The following is a 1,113-nucleotide window of genomic DNA, read 5'->3' as shown; positions in this document are numbered from 1 at the left end:
GTAATTTTGGTATATAGTTAAGCTATTTTGCATATTTACTATATATTATGTGAATGATATATAAATGATTACATAGATAAATAATTATATAGATAACAGGCAAGTACAATGCGTCTTTCAAATTACCATTATTTCACTGCATATGCATTAAAAATAGTGTCTATATCTTTGATACATTTGAGGTTATATCCTGGACACCATACATTCACTCCTCAAATCAGCTTATGCCAGTGCCAATCTGCAAGAGGGTAATACTATGAAACCTTCCTTCCAAAGTCTCTCTGTCCTCCATTGCTGGCTTTGGATTATCAAGTTTACATGAATTCCATAGGTACAAGTGAATGCATTCTTCCAGCAAATTGAGAAAACTTGGAAGCAGATTTATCCTTTGAGGAGAACACAGTCCACACAAGAGGACAAGATTAATTTTTTTTAGATGTTTTATTTTGAATTATGTGATAGTTTACATGGGAGAACATTAGCTTTACATCCATCTTAACCTATATCATTACATTGCCATGGTTACAGTCCCTTCCATCCATCATCAACCAACCAAATGGTACACCCCGCAAGCCTGCCCCTTGGTTATCAGCATACAGCCCCTCTCCCTCTCTGGGTCTAGAGTTCCCAGCCTCTCCATCTCTCCACATCATCATCTCTGCCTCCATCTTTGGCATCACTTTCTCTGGGTAGGGTCCCACACTCTGTTCTTCTTCCTTGATGGTCCCAGGGACCTCCGCTCCTGGACTGCAAAGTCAACCACTTCCCTCCTTTTGCTACAAAATGTCTACCTTTACATTTCCAACCCTCACAGTCAGTCCTGATAGTAATTATTCACTATTGTACCACATGAGTGCTATCCACATCTCTTCATCAGTCCCGCGCACACAGATTGGGTACTACTCAATGGAGATTCTACCTTCCTCCGTGCCCTCTTGATCTAGGCTCCCTCATGAAAACTTGTAAGCCCGTCACTTCTTGCCTTTGTAGCCCCCCCCCCTTTGGGTAGTCAATGTCCAAGTTGCCCATCCCTGTCTACTCTGTGTATGGAGGGGGTGGGAATGATCCTTGCTGTAAAGATTTGTTCCCTCTTTTGAGCTGCTGCATCCATAG

Source organism: Chrysochloris asiatica, unplaced genomic scaffold (genome assembly GCF_000296735.1).
Source record: "Chrysochloris asiatica unplaced genomic scaffold, ChrAsi1.0 scaffold00139, whole genome shotgun sequence".
NCBI classification, from domain to species: domain Eukaryota; kingdom Metazoa; phylum Chordata; class Mammalia; order Afrosoricida; family Chrysochloridae; genus Chrysochloris; species Chrysochloris asiatica.
Note: the sequence above shows the minus strand (reverse complement) of the source record.